The sequence below is a fragment of the Prenolepis imparis genome, unplaced genomic scaffold, assembly GCF_030444845.1.
Source record: "Prenolepis imparis isolate NDT839.2.m4 unplaced genomic scaffold, iyPreImpa1.0 SCAF_3, whole genome shotgun sequence".
NCBI classification, from domain to species: Eukaryota; Metazoa; Arthropoda; class Insecta; order Hymenoptera; family Formicidae; genus Prenolepis; species Prenolepis imparis.
This window is the reverse complement of record NW_028141161.1, coordinates 13695483-13718881: the sequence shown is the minus strand read 5'-3', so window position 1 is coordinate 13718881 and position 23399 is coordinate 13695483. Positions and strand designations below refer to the sequence as shown.

Below are 23399 nucleotides of genomic sequence, written 5' to 3'. Positions count from 1 at the left end.
TCCGACGCGACTATTTTCGGACACGACTTATTCATCGGCGCGGTATTTCTGCTCCTGGCGAAACTCTCTCTCGGTGTACGCCCATCCATTATTTTAAGACTCTGTACTACGATAATTTTCTCATGAAAATGCTTCTCAGTACCGTCGAAGCTTAGATCCGTCTCGCACGTCTCCTGTTTATTATTCATCGCGAGCTGCCCAGTGCATCGCATTGAAAGAGCGATGCACGTTCGAACTCGCCCGAAACAGTGCCGTCCGGTGCAGGCCGCCGTTAAGCCACGTCCGATCAAATTCTAGGCCGACGACTGGCGGCTCTATTTCTAAATCCACTTCTATTCTCTATTTCCACGCGACGACGTCGCCGCGACGAGTTTATACGTCTGCGATATTTCGAGGAAACGGGGGCTCGAGATGCTCACCATCACATTTACAGGATAGGCCGCGATGCAAATAAAACACATCAAACACCTCGAAATTCCTAATTCGAGACTTAATCACTAAAATGTTTCATATCGTATTAGCACAAACAATTTACAATTAGTCTTCCTCGCGCGATCAGATCGCGAGAAAATTCAGCGTGATAGGAAAAGCAGTATCGTATTGTTTTCCGATATCGATCGCGATCACGATTTTAGGAAAGGAATTTGCACTACAATGTATATACCCGTTTGAGTATCGGCGTGTGAATGATAATAGAGTTAAAGCATGTTAACAATAACATGCTAAACGACACCAAAAGGCCACATGTTATTGTATTGATAACTCGTTGTCGAAATATTTTACCAACTATGACATATTATATACGCGCGAAATATTAAATTACACAAGCACTATAAAATATAGATTAATTATTTATAAAACGATTGATGTTTTACGGAACTTATCCTTATTTTAATTACTCGATCCTACGATTCGTTTGTTTTACTATATATTCTCAAATCGAATAATATTTAAATTGTCGAAAAAAGTCAAACGATAAATAATCGGATGAAATATATTTAACTCTAAGTTAATAAAAAAAATATTCGTAAAGATCGTTTTAATCAATCTATACTTTAACGTCCGATGCTTTATGGTTCGATTTTTTTTGACGATCTAAATATAATTCGGATTGAGAACACGCAGTAAAACGATCGAATCGCAGGATAGAGTAAATAAAATAAGGATAAGCTTCATGATACATTAACAGTCTAAATAATGAATCTCTGTATTAAAATACTTGTATAATTTAATATTCCGCGTATAATACAGAGTATCCGGTAATAATCGCTGCATCTTTCGTGTAAGGATAAAGGGTCAAAATATATGTATATACATTTATAGGAAAATTTAGAATTCCGACATTCTGTATACGAGTAAACTTCTAACGCTTTGTACATGATGCTGCTTTTTCTATCAGCACATCCTGAATTTTCTCGCTACGACGCGATCCCATCGTGCGAGGAAGAACTAAATTGCTCGTTTGTGCTAATACACTTGATATCGTTTAATAGGCTGTTATGAGAATCATCGAGTACCGACGAAATAATATTCTACGCTTCTCGACAGAAATTCTTTGTATCGAATCTCTTTTTTATATATTTGAAATTTCTTAAGTCTATTGCTCCATTTTGAATTAATTTTATTTTTAGCTTAATCTTTAGAAAATTATCGATTTTTTTAACCTTACAACTGCCAACGTGAATTGCATCAATAATTTTCAACAAATAATTTTAATTAACTATTTTATATTATTTTTAAATCATAATACTTCAATGTATGCGGAACAATTTGTTCACATCGATAAGTTCTTTTCGACAAAATAATTGATAAAGCAATACGTAATTAAAATTTAATTGACAACCTGGCTTTTTAATTACGCGAGAATTTCATTTTTCTTTTTCTTTTATAACTATATAAACCAATTATGTTAAGAGGCCAATTGGATTAGTCTTGGTAGGTAGTTTATCTATCTAGAGCACACAGTGGATCAATATGAATCTCATACTATTTCTTATTAAACATTTCCCGCTTTTATCTCCTACTTTCTTGCAAAACATTAATTTACGATTGGACTGTAGATATACTTTCTTTGATATACATTATTCTATCGGGTCAGCAACGATCGATGTAATGCAAACCTTTGTCTAATATTAACTCTCATCTAGTTGATCATGTTTTTATTAAAACAGCTGCATTTTAAAACAAAAACTATAAAACGTTAAAAAGTCATACCTTCTTTATTATTGTTGCACTACACATATTTTTATAGATTTTACCACATGAATAAGCGCAGTTTAGATTAACGAATACGGAACGTGATTGCGAACAACGAGTCGCGAATATATGAGACTTGCACGAACACGGAGTATTTCGGCTTTTCGTGGATTTCAATCCGACAACGATATATCGTTGACCCTGCAAACATCCGTGTGAAATATTTCCGCGGGAACGTAATCGCATTCGATCGAGCAATTAGTACCGCGAGCAAACGCGGTCTGCCGTGGTCATTAAACACCGGGCTGTCCACGTGAACATCACACGCTTCTGTGAGTCCGTAAGAATACAACCGTGACAAATATAATCGCATGTTATTACGTGCGACTGTGTAAATACGTGTGCGAACCGCTCGAATATTAGGAATTTCCGCAAAATTTTACCGCATTTCCGCAAACACGCACGATGCAAAGACGATCTCCGATATATGCGAACGAAACGCGTGAATAAAATTCTATGTAGATTGAATTTTTATATCTGAAAAAAATCCCGCAAATTCTGCCTAACATTCTATTTTCCGTATTTTTCTCTTGCATCGATTGTAAATTTTTACACAAATATCTGATTGCTTATCGTTTCTGTTGACGCACGGTCGCAATTTTTTTCTTTTTTTTAAATTTAGCTTTTTCATAATTCATGAGCTCGCCGTGGCTGATGCTCACTCGGGCCGAAACTCACCTCCTCGACATTGACGCAAATCGCATTTCATTGACCCAGCATTTCAATTGTTTTGTCATTTGTAATACGGCGTCTATACTTTTAAAGAGACTCTAAGCTAAAATTTAACCGATTCGAACTGTTTTCAAATAAATTTAATATAACATATTGTTTTTAAAGCTGTAAATTAAGACATTAATAAATAATTATACACGAATTCCATATGAATCGATGCGAGAAAGACAATTGTACAAATATATTACTAATTTATATCAAATATATATATACATTATTGGACGCGTTATCATTAAATACGAAAAAATTACATTTAATATTAAATCTAGGACGCAATTGCGAACTTTCGTCGCTACTTTGCTATTTCTAGCACTCGAGAAAGTTCTTGGAGGAGAAATAAGAGCGACGACCATTTCGCGAAACCATTTCGAAAGCTTGCCACACTGCGTGCCAGAAAAAGGCGCATATGAATTTCGACGACAATAGCGACAGTAATTTAATAGCTCGCGCATATTAGTGCTAACTGATAATTGAAAGAGTACGATTTTAATTTTTCTCTCACGCAATTAAATTAATATGTTTAAAACTCTGTAATATATACTTACAAAATTTCTTTAAAGACAGACTGGTATATAATTTTATGCAATGATTATATAGCTCATTTATTCTGATATATATTGATATCATAGACATCTCAATGGTACCGTAGTTATCAGTATTCTCATTGAGAAATATGTGTCGTTTCGAGTCAAATGTTTATAAACGTTCGTATCAGATATGTAATTTTATACATATCACAGTATCACGTGTTAATATGGAGATATTTCTTGTGTAAAGCTGGATCCAGAAACCAAACAAACAAATAAACGAACGAATATATAAGTGAAAAAAAAGATATTATTTAACTCATAATTTTATACAAATTTATTTTATATATAAATTTTATAAGAGATTGTTTATAAATTTTTTGAATAATTAAACACTCGTTCACGGAAAAAAATTAGCTATATCATAGCTAAATTTTAGCTGTCCCTATATTACACATGAAATTTAGTTATCCTGCCTAAATTTTAGCTATGATAGCTAATATTTTTTAGCTATAGAATTCTCCATTAAACTATAGCTAAAAAGATATTAGTTATCATAGCTAAAATTTAGGCATGATAAATTTCAGGTTGCAATATAGGGACAGCTAAAATTTAGCTAGCTACGGTAGCTAATTTTTTTTCTGTGATTTTTTCATACTCGTTTGTTAATATATTATTCATGTTCGTTTATTTTATTCGGACCTAACTTATTGTTAATATAAGAACTCTATTATATTCTAAATTTATTTTTACTATTTTCCTGCCATTTTTATATAGTGTAGGACTTTATATAGTGTAGGATGTACATGCATATTTAAAAAAATATTCTCTCTCTTTCTCATTTAATTGTAAGAATATGTGTATACGATTTCCGTATTTTCCGACCTCGTGTATTTCCCTTCCCCTGTGTTCACGCATACTTTGCGGCGATGTGTCGCAAAGACTTGCCGAGTCGTGACTGGGGGGGACAAAACAGCGAAAAAGAACGACTGGGTGAGAGAGGGAAGCGCTGAACGTCGCACGGCGCTGGCGGTTGAGGGGGGAAGCGTGGAACGTGTGAGCGAGAGAGGGGATCCTCGAGCGATCGGTTGCTCTACTCAGTCCTGTTCAGTCCTCGTCCGTCTGCCAGCCGGTTATCTACGGTGAAAGCGGTTGACAGTTCACGCCTTTTGCGACGCTTCTCCGGCTAATTGTACGATTGAATACGCGCGTACTTTGTTCTTTTTTTCGCGTCGCCGTTTTGAGACGTTATCTCGCTAATACGAACGATGCATTTTCGATTCTCCAAGTCCACGTAAACGAAAAATGTCCGGTGTCACGCGCGACCTTGTCGCCGGGTTTCGCGAGATTCGCGTAATAGCACGAGAACTTGCGCCTATCGCGTTACTTGTCGCGACGTCGCCATTTCTATTTTCCGGGACTATTTGGATTTCCTACGACCAAGTCCCACGTTATTTTCCGACATTCTCGTGACAGTTACAAAGACGCAAACCGGCGAAGGAGGAAACCGTCCTGAAGGTAGCTGCCATCGAAGGCGCTATGTGTAAAGGTACGTGTCGACAGCGCGTTATTAACGAGGAAAAATGTCTATCGCGGAATACGCTCATGATATGTGCGCGCGATTCGTTGTTCCTCGCTCGTCCGGAATATCGTCACTACCTTTTCCGTTACGTCAATTCGACGTCGCAGGAAATTGACGAATCGCCGGCGAACGAGCAGGCGGACGAGTAATATAGTCCGTAATCTCTCGCGCTATTTATTCCTTTGCGCGCGAATTAAGCTGAATTTAATTTGCGATATTACTAAAAATGATACGTGAACAATGAACTTTACTATACCTAACCAAATGTATTATTGTTATATTAACGTTATTATCGTAACGAATATAAATATTTCTCATATTTACGCGCTACATATTTCTCATATTTTCGTAACATCGAGAAGTTTAAATTCACTGAATTTATAATTATTTCCAGACCCAAAAAATATATTTAGAGAAACGGTTCTTAACAATATATTAAAATATTTCGTACACACAATTTCTTACGACATTTTAGATATTATTTATAGTAATCTATTCTAAATAAAAGATTATTGTGCGACTATTGCAATTGAAAAATGTGGCATAGTCATTTTAAGAAGATTGTAAAAATATATATAAAATTTTACATACATATAGATACAAATCGTACTTTATGTGAGTTCGTGAAATTATGCTGCAAATCGCAATCAATGATTGACTCGCGCGATTTTTACATTCATACATAAAATATTTTTCTAACTAAAAAATAGGAGTAAAAAATATCAGTATGGAAATATATCTTTTACTTATAATAAAGCTTTACATATACAGATTGTTTAAATTTACAAATGAATAATGAATTCTGATGACAAGGATTAAATTTACTTTATATAAGAGCTATCGTACACGTGCACTGAAAAAAAAGTTATTAACTTGACTAAATCGTTCGACTAAATACTATTTTGTTAATTGAACATATAGAAGTATTTAAATTAAATACAACATTTAAATCAAACATAACGTGTGTTTGATTTAAATATTTATATATTTAACAATCGATTAACAAAACTTTTTTTTCAGTGTGCCTTCGCGATATCACGGCTACATTAAAAATATTTATTTGATCGTCGATACAAATATACAAAAGAATTGGAGAATTAATTATTTAAATCAATTTATAAAAAATATTAATTTCAAAATGGATTGAATACATTTGAGATCTCGAATTGTGACGGCTAAATTGCGCGATAGTTATTTTGTAGCGCGAGGACGAGCGAGCATTCCGTTCGCGATAAGGCTTGTATTCCTGGTAAAGGCTTAGCCTTACAGTGATCTGATCCGAGCAGGTTTTTCGATCTATCTTTCTTGAGAATGTTCGAGAAGCTAAAATAATAACATTTTAACGAACATGTACTTTCTTAAATAGCTATGTAGGTCAAAAATCTATGTAACCGAGATAAGTCTCTTATCGTGCAACTATATCAAAGTACGTTCCATAAGTCCGCTCGTAAAATCGCGCGCGCGCCAACACGTGTAAATACTAATAAGCATATATGTAAACACGATCGAAGAAACGAGATAAAAGGAATATATAGAAACGTATACGACTTGAAAAATATAGTTAATGACTAAATACGTCAATTATATGATATTATCGATTATTGATGCAATTAGGTATAGACAAGCTTTGCTATCCCCTTTTACTAGCTCTTTACAATAACTTGCAATAAGTAGTATTGTCCACGGAAAGAGAGAGAATTATATTAGTGATGTGAAAAACGAGGCATTCTATTATTTCTTATTCATTCAGATAGAATAGACGAATAATCTTCTGATCTTAATAAACTCAAATTTATTTTTTCACGAAGGTTTCTAACGAAGACGTAAAATTTCGTAAGAGGTTTTGTTAAATTTTTATTAAAGTTACGAGAAGAAATTTTACGAAACCTTCTTGTTTACATCTTTGTCTCGTTTTTCCACATATCTCGACTTATCCTAATAAGTGAAAGGGGATCATAGCCGAAAACAGGGCAAGTTTAGCGAGAGAAAGAGAGAGCACGACGGATCCGCGCAGAGCGGCGAACGTGCCTTTATTTAGACAGCCAGCCGTCGATCGAACAGTAGTTTTCGATGTTCCTCGAGCGAGGAGAATTAACAACTCGACATTCAAGCGTCCGTGAAGAACGAGCGATGAGATCGAAGAGGTGAACGCACTGGCGCGAAATTTACGTCAAGCGTGCGCACACGTGTATATATTTTATGTGTATATGTGCGTGTGTGTTGCGGCACGCACGTGCGCGCTCGCGCGCGACAGTGTGCGTGCGTGGGATCGTTTGATCTTTGCGAATGGCGCGAGTAAATCCGCGTATTATTAAATAGATAACGGCCATAAATTCGGCCGGGTTACATAAAGGCGCAAAAGTGCGCGTTAAGGTCCAATCGTTCTATTTCCGTGCCGGCGACCAGAGCGTGTTTTAAGACAGCGACTCTCAACCGCATTCCCCGACTTCCCGATGACGGAAATCCGATGCTGCCTATTCGCCGAATATCCACCGGTCGATCGCGAGATCATGCCGAAAGAGATCCTACATAGAATATCGTGATATATCATACCTACTACGAAATTTATAGAAGATTTAAGTATTAGTATGTCTCTTAGAAGATATCTCTCTACCGGGAATTATTTCATTACTGTATGTCATTCTCATTTAAATTTTCATTTAATAGTCGCTAATCTTTTTTATATATATATAATTCAATTTATCTATTAAACATTCTGAACTCCGCGATTTGCAAAATAAATATATTATTTGAAAGAATGTATAGAATATCGCTGTAGAAAACTTTCAGACATGTTAACAAGATAATAATCTAAGAATTTATGTGAGGATTGTGTTTCTATACATTTGTCACGTACATAACTTCGTCTTCAATATAAGTAGGCACCTAGATATAAGATAAGTGGATATCTTCTATATATAAGACGTGCATATTAAGTCGACCAACATTTCTTGGCGAATAAATGTATATGATTTGTAAGGCATCTATGAATGAAATCAAACCCCTTTAATTCGATTCTATTTCGGTAACTTTTTCGTGAATTATCAATATAACGATAATATGATAGAGTCGCTCTTAAAACGCGATACGTGCGTAATTCGGATTGTGCGTACGTAAAAGTCACAGGTCGTTTCCGCGGCTCGATAAGAGAATGCTCGATTAGAGAGTCACTGAATGAGAAGGGTATGGAATAATACGCACGTTCGCGGTTATCATCGCTTGTGCTTGCTATAGGTCTGTTTGCCTCTTATCAACGTTGCGCGCGATAATTTCTTCTCCAAATTGCGAGAGCTTACAGCTGAGTGACTTACACGTTTTTCTACCCATACGCACAGATATGATTGCGCTATTTTTTCTTGCTTCTAGCGTGACAGGGATTGATTGCAAATCTAATGTATGCGCGAAAAATGATTATTAATATCAGATCTGATTTGAATAACTTGGACGAGGCAAATGATTATTGCACATTTTAATATATAACATATTGCCCCACAAAAATATGATAAAAGACAAAGTATCTTCAGCAATCAGCAAGATTGTTGAAAGAGGAAAAAAATATAGATAGAAAAGAAAGAGAGGAGAATAATATACATTATTTCCGAAAGAGGTAAATATCTACATTAAGAAGAAGATGAATAATGCACATACATACAGAGTATGTCGTCGACGAAAAATAAAACTCGCATGAAACGAGTCTAAGGTCTATCTCTCTTTCTTTCTCTCTTTCGTCAGAGATTTTTCCGCGGCGCCACATTACTGGCGAACGTCCAAATGAGATGGGGCAGCCTCGTGCCTCGTCTATTTTCGTTGATTCCGATCTTCCTGAAAAGCCAGCCCAGCAAACTGGTCGCGCTCACCCTCGATACTCCTTCCGCCAATGGTATTTAATGACTGCCGCCGCCTTGTCGGCACACTCTATGAACGCGATTAATATCGCAATAAAGATGATAATAATCATGACAAATCGGCGTCGCGCTTAACGAATGTCGCGAATGATAAAGAAACGATGTGCTGCATAAAGTATTCATCTCGCGAATCTTTAAGATCATCTTTAAGAATATCGCGATACACACACACACACAATCTTTCTTTGCATTCTCGCGATGAATAATTTTTTTCAGAAATTAAATAAATCGTGCTTGCGGGTGCATCATATCGAAAGAAAAATGAATCGCTTTTATAATTGTTATTGTAACTAAATAATTTTAAATTAATTAACCATGTGCGACGTTGAATCTAAAGGAATTTTATCCCAAAGCAAAATCAATCTTTGTTATTTTCTCTCTCGCTTTGGCGCCGTCGTCTCGATCATTCGTTGCACGCACCAACGCTTCTCTCTCTCTCTCTCTCAGTGCGGCATGCAACAGGTATCCGCACTGACGTGTTAGGACGAAGCGAGAGAGAAATACATGCGACGAACCACCGACAAAGACGATCAGATCGGAGACGCACTGACGGAAAAAGTACGCCAAAAGTTAGATAGAGACAGACAGAGAGAGTGGGGAATATACTCGGAGAATCACACGCACATGCGAGACTCGGCCTGACTGACTGAGAATGTCGACTGAATCTGCCGTCTCTTTCCTTTCCGCGATTCTCTTCTCGTCCCCGTTCACCGCTTTGTTGGCCGACGAGCTCTGGGCTTAACTCGAACAGAGTTGTGTCACCGCGACGCGCCGTGTTACGAGGCTGTTATCCAACGCGCGCGCGAAAATATGCGACGAGCAGCGACGTATGCGTCGACGATGGTGCACGGTTATTATTACACCGACAAGTCGATCGAGAAATTAAAAATCGTTGATTAAATTTTCTTCTATCTAAGTCGAGATAAAAGTAGAAACTCTCGTGGCTTTTGGCCAAATTAAATATCAATCGATATACTAATTTAATTAATATATACCTTTTTCTAGAGTTTTTTTTTTTAAGCTTCATGGATTCTTTCGAAGAATCAATTTTAAGAATTTCTGTGATAACGCGTTCGAGCGTGTGTTTCGAATTTTTTTTCATCGCGGCAACACTTTGCGCAGTTTTATTTACAAATTCCTTCGGTCTCGTCGAGAGTCCACCGACGTGTCCGTTACTGTAATTCCGCGAACTGCTTTAACAACGTCATGAATCACGGAATGACTCCGTGCGTCGTAATATATGCGCGCAGAAACGAGAGATAACAGGCGCTGCCATTATTTTCGTATGCGATTATTATTCCGGACGTGACGCGGCTGTGCCGTTCGTGTGAGTCGCTTCCACCCCGATAATAATACATATCGATAACGATAGCAATAAGGGCGGGTGAATTATATTAAGATTAAAAGAAATTACTATTCTAAAAAAAGAATATTTAAATATAAGATAAACTTCTCTAGAGCGAGATCAGTAGAATTGCTTTAGTCAAAGTGATAGGGAGCATTTAATTTGTTTATTTTAAATCAAAAAAAGTTTTTATTGTTTGAACACTCCAATATCGTAATAAAGATCAGCGCTTCTGCTATGCATGTACTATAAAATGTCTCATGCTTATCGAATCATCTTCTATCTATGGATTTTTTTTATCGAATTAAACTTAATTTTATATGATCAATTGTTGAAAATAAATCTTGAAAATTTTGTTACAAAATAATATGTGCATGCAGAATGTATTATTAAAAAGCTAGAATTTTATTGGAGTTTTCTCAATAAAGAATTGAGTTAAAATTGATCAAACAATTTTCATAAATGTGTTGTTTAAATCCTGCGATCCTATTTTGAATTGCAAGTTTGACGTTTGCCTTATCTAATAGGAGAGAACAGAGAGGGTCGTGAATAGAGTACTCCTTTTCCGTCCGCTATGAACACGAGCGATGTAAATCTCTCTCCCGGGAATAGTTTTAACAGTAGTGCGCTCACTTGAAGAGGGACGATCTCGAGCATAAGACATGCGTTCTCGAAACAAAGTTCGTTTCGCGTGCAAGTACATGGGCCGCGTGCGTGTATATGTTTGCATGTGTGTAAAATAGGGTACGTATATACAGTAAGCGCAGTAGACCATCCCGTCTCGTCGCGGCTCAGACCTTAATGACGTCATTATCTCTAATTAGAATTCTCATAGTGGTAACCGCCGGAACGCCCCGTTACCCACCTTTCACGATACTTGGATAGTGTATCGATGCTCCGTTCGCGAGATACCGGGAGTATTCTTGCGTGCCTCGATGCTTCACTTCCGGCTAAGCTCGACACGCTGATTTCACTTCCGAAATGTCGAGTAATCGAAGTAATTCTGAAATGCATCTTTTATCGCAGCGTACATTATATACATCGATCTTTATTGATTGTTGCAAAAGAAAGAAATATGTAAGAATACAAATCAATATGTTGCGCAATGTCTTCAGTTTGACACGATATATTTTGTCATATTTATTTTTAACGTGCTCGCTAAATTTCGCGATCGTCAGTTTAGCATAATTTTACCGGGAATTTCGAGAAGTCAAAATATCGGCTAGTTAGCGAATTCCCTCTCGTCGGATTATAGATCGTGTAAAACGAACCGCCGAGCATAGTCCGCGCGTGATAGCACGCCGGTAACGAGAATCATGTATAGGATAAACTGCGGATGAGCAATCTGACTGTGTGACCAATCGTCGACGTGCGTCGTGCGCTCGAAGTTACGTCATCGAAAATGCCATCCTCTTTTTCTCTCTCCTTGCCTCTCTTTCTCTGCAGGATGTGGCGATAGAAGTGGATCATCGCGGAAAATATTCTTCTCTTCCTCCAGCCCTCTCTTGCCACGCGCGCAGAAATTCATTCGCGAGTCGTCGCCGCCGCCGCGAAGGTCGCCAGCAGAAATTAATTTTGGTCGCGTTCCTCCTTGGTCTCTCTCGTTCCGCTAATTCGATCCGCCTGATCCGATAACGAATGTCGCAAGAGCGAAAAAACGCAGGCTGCAGCTTAGAGCCGATACGCATATGTAAGAGAAACTATAGTATCGTATGTCAGTATCGCATAGTCCGCGCGAATCGAGTATCTCCAGAAGACAACTATGTGCGCTCCGTGTGCAATGCGTAATTTAACCCTAAACTTGAAATACCAAGGAGAACTTGCGGACTTATTGTTAGAATTAAATTGTAATAAAAATCGCGCAAACTTTCTCGAAAATAAGATTGGAATCTTGTAGTTGCTTCCTACTGGAATTTTTGTGATTATATTAATTAGATGTCTATATGATTATCTTCAACATATATCGCTCATTTGCTGCAACAATGACATAACTCAAAAATTGTGATTTTTCAGGAGACACATTTAATAATAGTACATAGCAATCTTTCTCCCTGTACTAATAACTCAAAAATTTTGGATTTTTGAATTATGTCATTGTTGCAGCAAATGAGCGATATGTATATAATTGAATATATACAATGATCTGCATAATTGCGTGTCGCAATTTAGAAAATTTAATTAAAACGACGATGTCTTAATCTCGTGAACAAATACCTATATTTGTAAGATTGCACGGTAAAGCGCAAAAACAGATATCAAGTATAATCGATTGTGCGTAGATGTCTTGATATTTGCTCGTTTGAGTTTTCACGGAACCGCGGATGACCGGACGCTATACGCGACCGCGTCTCTCTTTTTATTATTCTCCGTATCGCCGTTCCCCGGGGTCGTTTGTCGTTGGCGTCGTTTCTTCGCCAACGTCACGCGACAACTATGTGCGCGACACACCATTCTCGGAGACGTGCGGCCGGGATTGCAAAAGGTCTTACGTTCGTAGTTTGCTGAACGACCGACGCGACGCCGCGATATGATTCTACAATGATATAGATAGGCCGTGCGTAGTTTTGTCGTTGCGTCAGTCTCTTTAAACGATTTACCGATTTGATACCAGCATCATCGGAAATATCTATCGTATTTTTTTATGATAACTTGGATTGGATTTTTAAATATGTCTTTTATCAAAATTATCGCGCGTATACCTTTTAGTCTTTCCTATCATTATGAAACAAGATAAATAGGTGATATAGTTGTTGATAAACCTTTTAAAGTCACACATTTCTCTAAGCGACATTTAAAATTCTTTTAGGGCCGATCTCACCATCTCCGATTAACTCAATCGGCCGATTAAACTATATATAGTTTAATCGGAGGTTGAAGTTAATCGACGTTGGTGAAACCGGCCCTTATTCTTACACAATTTTTAAACATTTTCATTTCCATTTTCTGGGCTAATAAGAGCCAGACGCACATGATAGTGCATCAGTTTCGAAAAAAACTAATTTTTCTTTTAAGAAAAATATCGGGGCATTCAGATTCCGGAAATTGTTTTTAGCTTACTTTCTTCAGTTTTTTTTAGAACGGTCCGGAGAAATTTATTAAAAATAAAAATCTCGAATTGAGATTTATTTAATTACATGGTATCGCATCAAGGAAAATATGTGCTTTATGTATACTACGATTCAGTGTTTAAAAAAATTAATTTCTCTTGCACTACCATCCGCGTCTGGCTCTTAATAGCTTGAGAAATTTAAACTTGTGTTTCACATGAGAGCCTTATTAATTTCTTAATTTTTATTTTCACATTTGATATATTTTTACACCTTGATACTATTTGACGTATCTTTTTATACATATATATATTTCATACTTTGTATCAATAATAAATTTAATTTTTTCTTTACAGCGCCAAGACAGGAGCCCTTGATAGTAGGACGACGTGATATTAACCAAGACAAAAGAACTTCTACAAAAGTAAGTAAAATAATTTCTAAGACAATATTTTTTTATAATCGTCCCACTAATTCTAAGATTCTCGACCTTCAAATGAGGTACGCTGAAAGCCAGTCGCGCCAGTCTTTGCGAAAGAACGTAATGTGGGTCGCATGGGACGTGGCAAGATGCTGCTAAACAGAACCATATACGGTACAAATATCTCAGTAGCTGTACTCGGTCCGTGATATTTTCCTTAACCTCTTTTTGTAGATATTTCATCTAGAAATCTAAAAGTCGCATAATTGATTTTTGCAATATCGAATCGTTGATATTTCTCGGAATATAGTCGCTACCAATGAATGAGTCATCTCTGGAAATGCAAATAGAGAATACAATTTTATTTTACATGGAATATTAATCTTAACTGCAAAGATACATGATATCATAAACTAAAAAAAAAAATATCAAACTATTTAATAGAATTTTTATTATAGAAAAAATAATCTCAAGTCTTGTACGTAATTTTTGTATTATAATTTTGTATTAAATCTGTATTAAACTGTATGTTGAAAATTAGAGTTGAAACAATTAGAACAAAAAGAGTAAAAATTTTTGATTAGAATCAGTCCCAATATTTAATGCATAATCCGAATGCAATATGGAACTAATGCAATTTAGCTAATACATTATATTTATCTATTCCGTTAATCTATTTTTCACGTTAAGAAGAAAACTTCGTCACGACGTCGTGAGTTGAGCACCGCTTACATGCCTAGACGCCGTCGCGGTCGGATCTTTAAACTTTAAAAGCCAATGCGCGAGTTGGCCGCGAAACTATTGACGGCTGGACCAGGGACGCCGCTGTCGGTCCGTAGACCCTTTCCCCTCTTCCCCCTTTCTACCCTGACAAGAGAGAGAGGACCCTTTCGAATTTTCTCCCCTCTACTTTTTTCTCCACCCCCACTTATCTCGTTCTTGTGTCGGCCTCTTTCTCTTGTTCGCGGACACAGTAAGTAAGGCTTCCACCGCGCGACCGCTTCCACCGCGATTATGCAAAACAATTATCGTGGAATGCGGTCAGCTGTTCCCAGACGCACGCTGACGTCACGCGCGTGCTTTCTCGCCCGGGCACGTGCACAGGCATCTTCTTAGAAAATAGCACAATCGTCACAATACGCCGAAAACGTACGCGTTATGATCGACATCAATTTCTTTTCGTATCTTTCTTTGGGGGGTAGTTAGGACGACGTACGGTCGTCGATAGATACGTGGCTGGGAATGAGAAGAAATCACTGATCCAATTCAATATATCTTCAGGAAGTGCAATTTTGCGATAATTTCGAAATTTTGACAATTTGACGTAGAAATAATACTCATGTTCTGATAATATCCACAGATAATTCAGGCAATATTTCTCAAAATGGCACGTTTTTTAAAATATCTCTATGTTTTGTTATAGAGAAGTACAGTAATTACATCGCTTTTTGGGAGGGATAATTATATTGACTAATTATTGAGAGTCATTATAGCGCAGACGCATATTATAGTAAAGCGGCGTTTAATTATTTCACAACTGGGTATGACATGTTGTTTAAGTTCATGAGAGATAAGGACGTTTTATGTTCTTTTGCTAGGATCGTCGGTCGTTTCCGTTTCTCGCAAGATAATCAGACTGTATGTAACAATATCGTGTTATATATACGATGCTACATTGCTATTGTATGTTACATATTTTTATGAGATTTATTCAAACTAGATGAAATTGTGTGTGAATACGTAAAGCGTTTTTATGTACGATAGTTATGAAGAGTATAATACAAAAAAAAATAAGTTGGTTTCATATCAAAGTTTTTTTATATCAAAATTTACAAGTGCAGCAACGTCATATCCTTATTTTCGTTATTAAATGGAACAGGAGAAAATAAAATTAATTTAGTATAAAAAATATATAAAAGTTTTTATATGAAAGTATATATTACAGTATAAAAAAATGCTATACACACACACACACACACACACACACACACACACACACACACTCAATACACAACATACAAAATTTCTAATTTTTTAAAAACAATTTTTTCGTAAAATCGTTCTGTGATTTTATCATAGTTGATTAGCATTCAACTTTGATGTGTTGAATGCTAATCAAGTCAAAGGCCTGTTTAAAAATCTCTTGTCATATTTATTGTCTTACTCTCTGTCTCCCCCTCCTTCTCTCTCTGTAATCAGATACCTTCATTATCATTATTGTAATATACTTTGTGTTAAGAATTTGTTCGAAACGAGCTTACGTGAGAACGTGCCTCTGTTATAATACCATAGCTTTATTCGTCATACTTTCGTTATTTCTTTTTTTTTAATAATACATCTCGAAACACTACGATCTTGAAATTTATATACGTGCTGAAATTACATCATGCAGATTTACAGCGAAAATAGGGAATTCTATAAAATTGTCAAATTTACCGTGCCAAATATTTCACTGACTTTATAATTAATTTCTTAATCCCTGTGTAAGCACGCGATTTATAAAACTCGATCGACGGTGCGAATGCTTTCTACGTGAATATTTGACTTACAAGTGATTAAAAGTGAAATAAAGTACGTAAAATTTTTTTCCCGATACAATACTTTATTACGTTTTAAATGTAAAGCAACAATTAGATAATCAAAAAGAAAAATGTAAATGAAGAACAAAGATATTACTAAGTGCTCTCGTTTATTGCTCAAACACAATATTTTTTGTAGCATTTAAATGACACTCGCGACTATTAATTGCTACTCAAATACTCGTATCGCTTACATATAATCGGTATATAAATATTTTATTATCATACAATACACACATATCCACGATAAAAGATTTGCAAAACCTTATCAAGATCAGGGCATAAAAGATTCTCGATCACTCAAGAGATACGATTAATCTGATTAGGATTCGAAATTTATTTATCTATTAGAACAACACAAGCGCGCGCTACGCGTACCATTCTTCGATTTTATATTAAAAAGAGTGATATTTTCGAAAAAATAATATAAAGTTTGTTTTAACTCGATTAATATTTTTTGGCAGAAATCAGCTGATAACTGTCAAAAATATTAATCGAGTTTAAAATATTATAACATACAAATATTATTTAAAATATATTATTTTAATTTTTATAACATATTATTTTAAAATTTAATTAGCAAATTAACGCTTTATTAATATTTTTTGACAAAAATCAGCCGATTAAAGTATTAATTTGCTAATTAAATTTAAAAATAATAATATGTTGTTTATTAAATGTATATTACTTTAAATTCGATTAATATTTTTGACAGTTATCAGCTGATTTCTGCCAAAAAAATATTTATCGAGTTAAAACAAACTTCATATTATTTTTTTGAAAATATCATTCTTTTTAACATAAAATCGAAGAATGGCACGCGCTTGTGTTGTTCTAATGAATATTAAAATCGCTATTTAGAAAAAGAATAGAGATGGCAAGGAGCAGGCAAAGGATTTCTTAAAACTTGTATTAATGTGTATTAATTAATCCGCGCAGAGTCATCGTACGCAAATAATCATAATTGTTTTATTCCCATAGTTTAATAGAAAAATCGTGATTTCGGAGATGCGTTGTGATCCGCATGACATATTGACTTTTGCATGTGGAGTCCACGTGGAGTCCGCGCGGAGTCCGCGCGGAGTCATCGAGCGATGACCATTAGATCCAATAGAAAAGTCGAAATTCGTCGACTCGCAAAATGAGCTCGTCTTATTGGCGAAACATCGCTTCTTATTGGCGTTTCGGATTTTCTTCTCGCGTCCTTTTCGTTCTTCGTCGCGTCTCGTTCTTTCTTATCTCTAACTCCTTATAAGGCACATCGATCCACGCGGACTCGAGCCTCGACTTTTTTTTCTATCTTTCTCTATTCCTTCGCGTGCATCCTTCTTGCACTCTTAAAAGACATGCTCGAGCGAGCTTTGCGCGGCTTTGATGAAACTCGATACGTAGATAAAATCTAAAGAAGATATGCGGATACTTTTTTCACAATTTTCAGTTGTCGCACATCGCACCTCGAAGTGTGAAACTATATACATGTCGAGCTGTCATCCAGTTTTTTATCGCGGTGATTTATGTCTTAATTTAGTGTTACTCGTACTTTCTTTCATTCACGTAGTTACTCACACACGCGATTATAACGTCAGTATTACGAGCATTGATGTTTCGTTTTTTCCATTCTTTTCGTATATTCTTCGCATCCTTCTCACGTTATTTTAATCACGTTACTAATATAAATTATATATATAAAATATTTAAATATAGTAATATGTTGTAAATAATATGTTATAATGCCTTATCTGCGATTAATATTTTTTGACAGAAATCAGCTGATACCTGTCAAAAATTATTATAATCGCAGATGAGGCATTATAACATATTATAACATATTATTTACAACATATAACTATTTTCATATCAGCTGATTAAAGCGTTATTTTTGTTAAATATTATATTATTCCATAAATATTTTATTATTCCATTAATAATGACGTAAACAAATATCAGTAATATCGTTATTTATTTTAATACAAACAATTGTTGCAACATTTTAAAGATTTCAGATATAAAAATTAACTTGAAAATAGTTTACTAAAACATAACTTTCGAAATATTGTGTGTATGTGTGGATCATACGGTTTATATATAGAGATTTTTTTTATACATTCCATATATATCCTCTTTTATTTATTGATGATTTATCAATCTCTATGATAATCTCAAGTATAGATACATTGCGCAAAATACTCATTAGGCCAGAAGGTAATCTTACTGAAGCCGATTAGCATCAAAATAGCATTATAGTTTACTCGATTGTCATCGGTGATTTAAATTCCGTCCCATTTCGTTGAGATAGCTTCGGTGAAAGATCTCGTTTAATATCTGACGCCGCTGTTTTTTTTGCCGTAAAAATGCTGCGGCGATTCTACAGCCGCATAGAGGGTCTCCCCTCTAAAACTCGTCGCGAAAACCCGCCTCTATTACGCAGCAGAACCTTCATCGGCTTCTACGGTGGCCTCTCCGATAGTAGAAATACTGGTCGGAGGTGGGTCTTTAAAAAATTAGCGAGGTTCGGGGTCCGCGCGTGGGTTCGTTCAACTCTTTATCTGTCTCGCTCGTTCACTGGCGTGTACGCACGTACGCACGAATATCTCCCCTCCTCTCTTCCACACAGATTCTTCCCTTCTTCCTTCTCTTTCTCTCTTCTAATTCGTTCTCTGACGAATTGGGCATGTCCACGTGAGCACGGAATGCTTTGCCGAAATAACTCATTATTTCTCTAGCTCTTTTTTAATTTCTTTTTATTTTATTACGTAAAATTATTTAGCATTCCTTTTTTTATCTTTTTTTTTAACATTCCACTTTTGAAAGATTAGATAATGTTCATAACTGATATAGAAAAGATGAAATTAGAGATGTCTTCCAAAACGAAATATTAGAATTATGAATATGCATTTATAGAGAAATATGAAATACATTCGCGTGGGAATATATTTTGTAATGCATTTCTTAGAACTGACATTATGATTGGAAGTTTTTTCATTTGAGATATTGAGTTCACGAGTAATCTTGGATGCTGCGACATCATTTCGGGGAACTGATGCATTTGACATTTCGTAAAAATGACTAATGCTTAATATTTCGTCATAAATGGATAAAAATAATTTGTGTGTAATAATAACTTTATTCCTTGCAACATCGATAAGGGGCAGGAAATGTATTTACGAAGCCAGCGATTTTATTGCTAGGCTAGGTTGAATCAAAGGGAGAAGTGCATGCAGGTATATGCTCCATAATTTGCAGAATATATGCTAGTGAATTGAACAAATGGTTCTCTGAAATCTAACAACTTTCTGTCTCTTTCTTTCAAAATAAGATTTTTTTCTCTTTGATTATTAAATAAAAGAGTTTTAATAGTAACAATATTTTTTTTATTTATAATGATAAAAAAAATTAATATAGAGAACAAATAAATTATATTGCAAACGTTATATCTTAAATATTTTTTTTTAAATATTTTAATATTTAACAAATTTCTTTTTTTAAACACGGTCTCTTTTATAACGGCGTTGTTTTATAATTTTTACCCACTCTAAGACATGATATAAAATTACACATGTATACAAAGGACAAAAGTACGAAACATTGGAGAGACGTGTAATAGAAATGAGTAATTTTTATTATTTAGTTCAGATTACGATTATTGCGGTTGACATTGCGTTATTGGGATGACGGAAAATTTTTTGGACGATTATTACTTTTCGGAAAACGATGACGAAAAATGAGCAGGGAGAAGCGACGACGGGTCGTAACAATACGGTATCACTGCTGTTAAGATAATCGTGGATGACACGGTTCCCATGTACGTTGTAATATATCGTTATTTGAAACTTGCCTATGTTTACAACTCTTGCAAGGGTACAAATTCTCAACCGGCGTTTTCTATATTGAATGAATGCCAGATCTTCGTATTTTGTGAACCTTTACATTGTTATTTACGACTTCTACCTAGAGAGTGCTAACAATCGCTGCTTATAATGATCTAGCATCGATATAAACATTTACAGCATTACTGGGATCCTAACATAAAATTGTTCATTGTCACGTTCGATATTTATTGCCAGTAATCAAATTAGCAGTATCACGCAAAATCTATGTAATTTTGAGAAATTTTAAGAATAATTCTTACGTCCCAAAAAATTGATTTTTTCTTTTTGATGATAAAACCGCGACAACTACTACAGTTTATTGTGTTTATTGCAGAAAAGTGTGTGAATTAATATTATATTGATTTTAAAAAAACGTGAAAAAATGTGAAAAGATATGAACCGATGATTCGTCAGCATAATCATTATTGCGTTTTGAAAATAGCAACGAGAAAGAGAGAAAGAAAGAGAGAAATAGAGACATGCATACATTAGAACGTATATATACGAATAGTGCGCTTATTCTTTCCCTCATTCGTAATCAGTTTTCGGATCATCCAATCAACAGAGTTCTAGGGCTCGTGGACCAGCACCAACGAATCATCGTATCTAGCCGCGATGTAGCTGTGTGCGACGCGAAGCAGCGTGGGAACTCCTTCGGAGTACACGCAGCGGTGCTCAATCGGGCCGAATTATTGTTGGCCGGAAATTCGCATGACTCCCTCTCGCCTTTTAAGTTTCGAATCCGGCGATTTGCCGTACGAATAGCGCGCTATCGAAGTTCACACATTAATTTTACGATTTTCTCCGCGGGTACGTGCACAAAGTCGAGCGGAGATTAATTAGGATATAGATACATTGACGACAAAAAAAATATTCCCGCGATCTCACATGTCTCAATTCTTACAGGAATTGTTAAATCAACTCGATATAACATACATTAGCTGAATAAGTTATCTCTTCGAAGACTATGTAGAATCGTAATAAAAAATATTTGCATAAATAAATAAAAAAAATAAAAAAAAAAAATTGAGACGCTTCTCTCAAGTCAATGATTTGTTTGCAGTTTTCCATGAAGGGAGCAATACACTTTACTCTGTTTGCTTTTTTATACGAATATAAAAAAAAGAGATACCTTGTAATGAATAGCAGATCGAAAGGAAAGGATTAAAGCTGAACGTCTTACCTTGAATGAAAATAGTATATCGGGATCTTTCACGCGAGACTCGGTAGGAAATTACGGCGGGGATGGATGGGTCAATGTTTCGTGGAATGCGGGGAAATAATGGAGGTCAAACTTGCTCGGGTCTGTGCTTGCCGCCGACGAGATGAGAGGTGGTTGGTTAGGCTCGGAGAGGCCGTACATCGTAGGTATATCTCTCTTTCGTCTCTCTCTTTCTCCTCGCTTCTCTCGCGTACTTTATTTGGCGAGTTTTTGCCGTGTTTTACGAGCGGCTTAGCGGCGCTTTTTATAGCCGGCTCGCTTCACAATGCGCCATCACAGTGGGTTTTTACAGACGTCCTGTAGAGTATCTAGGCGGCAGTGTGTTATGTATCGAATGTGTGGGTATTTTACATATACGCGCCGTTATATAATGAGCAGCGTGCACAGACTGTTTCCCGATGTTTAAGACTTCCGACACATCAGGTGAATCCGTTCGCACTTCTTTCTTCGATGACTTTTAACAGATAATCATAAGGGGCGAAAAAAAGCGCTCAAAGTTTTCTGCAACTTTTTAAATTGTAATTTACTAAAAGCTTTCATAAAAAAGTTAAAGATTTATACAACTTAAGAAAGAAGAAGCTTAACAAAACTTCTTTCTCTCTATAAAGATAAAAAAATGAGCAATTTAATTAGAATCTTTTTAAGTTAATTACTTTATTATATCCATTAACTTTATTTAATTATAGATAAACTGTCATAAAAGAATTATTTTAATTGCAAAAACTGCGAAAAACGCATGTGAATATATCCTGTATATAATACATACGATATAAAGAAATACACACACACACACAGTCACTTTTATTCATAATATATTTAAATATTGCATATAATTTAAAAAATTTTTTAAATAAGAGATAAATATCATTAACAGCCATCACAAATAACAAATTATATTTAGGCTGTGTAGCCAAATATGTTTCTTTTTGATATGATCGAATTCGATCGGTCTCTTATAATTCGCGATACGATATACATAAACACATGAGTATATTTATTTATATTGCCATGCATGTGTGAATACTTGCACATAAATGTGCATGTGTCCGTATACGTGTACAATCATGCACATAGATTTACTCTCTCTCTTTTTCCTTCTGTCTTCTTTCTCTCTCTTATTCTTTCTCCATTCAGATACTGGCCATGAATGAACCGCAGACTCTTCATTCTTACTGTAGAGCAAACGCTTTTTCCCACACTTTAATGCCACAATAACCATCCTTCGAAGATCGAGGCTGTCTCCTCGATCTTTTTTATATACTATGGCGATGTTACATTTGTAAATGTAACATTAATACTAAACACTGACGTATAAAAAATATTATTTTAATGACATTACACAATGGTCGTTTTAACAATCATTCGAGATATTATCGTTTATTTAATATTGTAAGTAAAGCTTTCCCTTTTTCCAAATAATTTGGATAAGATATAATATATATTTACAAAAGTTACAACTAGAATAATTATTATATATACGTAATATTGCGGATATTTTATAATGAATGAAAAAGCATATCCCTTTCTCTAAAAAAAAAGGCATATTAAGTCGATTCTCGAAAGTCTCAAAGTATTGTTGCATTTTTTTCGCGATGCTGATTGGCTGTCTCGATTCGCGTTGTGCGTTATATTCGTAGCATCGAGAGGCTGTCATCGCGAGGGTTAGCAGTTTGACAGTTTGTCCAAAATAAAATTAAATAGAATAATATGTTTTAAATGTGTTATAATATACTTCAAATTTAATTAATATTTTTGACAGAAATCAGCTGATAACTGTCAAAAATATTAATCGAATTTAAAGTATTACATTATAACATATTATTTAAAACATATTATTATTTTATTTTATTTTGAACAAACTGTCAAACTGCTAACCCTCGCGATAACAGCCTCTCGATGCTACGAATATAATGC

The 23399-nt window shown here is 35.4% G+C and overlaps 1 long non-coding RNA gene across 1 annotated transcript in view; it reads left to right on the top strand.

Annotated features, from left to right (window-relative positions):
- Positions 1 to 4185: 4185 nt before the first annotated feature.
- LOC145934438 (uncharacterized) overlaps positions 4186 to 23399 on the top strand; it is a 49251-nt gene continuing 30037 nt past the window's right edge. The window contains exons 1-2 of the long non-coding RNA XR_014425027.1: positions 4186 to 5064; positions 13751 to 13818. This is a non-coding gene — a long non-coding RNA (uncharacterized LOC145934438). The remainder of the gene's footprint in view (positions 5065 to 13750; positions 13819 to 23399) is intronic.